The sequence below is a fragment of the Schistocerca nitens genome, chromosome 7 (assembly GCF_023898315.1).
Source record: "Schistocerca nitens isolate TAMUIC-IGC-003100 chromosome 7, iqSchNite1.1, whole genome shotgun sequence".
Classification (NCBI taxonomy): domain Eukaryota; kingdom Metazoa; phylum Arthropoda; class Insecta; order Orthoptera; family Acrididae; genus Schistocerca; species Schistocerca nitens.
Genome location: NC_064620.1, coordinates 129,265,034 through 129,265,709, shown reverse-complemented (window position 1 = coordinate 129,265,709; position 676 = coordinate 129,265,034).

The following is a 676-nucleotide window of genomic DNA, read 5'->3' as shown; positions in this document are numbered from 1 at the left end:
TAACAGGTTTCTTTTTCCAGTCTGGAGGACCAGCCAAGGGTTTTCTTTTTTTTTTTTTTTCTTCACGGTGTGTATTTTATTCCCTCATTGGCCAGCTACTCTGCTGGCGGCAGGGCGGGCGAGCTTTCCTCAGTTCCAGTGGGGTCGCACCCAATTGAGTTAACTGACAAGTCTCCATACAGGTGTATATGTCGTAGTTTCCATAACAGTAAATGAGACTTATAAGTGTAGAAGTGACAATATTTTTTCAGGTGATCCGATAAATGTATCCCTGGTTAATGTACGGAACAATAAATCGCTTTAACACGCTAACAGCGACGATCCCTCTGAAGAAAAGTGCTCTTCACTTGGTGACACCCTGAAAAAATTGGTACCGCCGACCAAAACTTCATATCCACAGCTGGAAGCACAGACCTGGTCCCAGTTCATATATATTCTTAATACTATCTCTACATACTGCACTGCTAACCTCGTCGTAATCGAATACTATTGGCTTCTTTCTTTTTGTTATATGCGTTAGTTGACACTTACGCAAATTTAAAGAGAGCTGTCTTTCATTACACCAAGTGAAAATCTTGTACAATTCTTTGTCTATTTCTTGATAATCATCCTACAAGGATACTCTGATGCAGCCAGCAGCGTCGTTAGCATACAATCCGATGATGTGGATGATTCT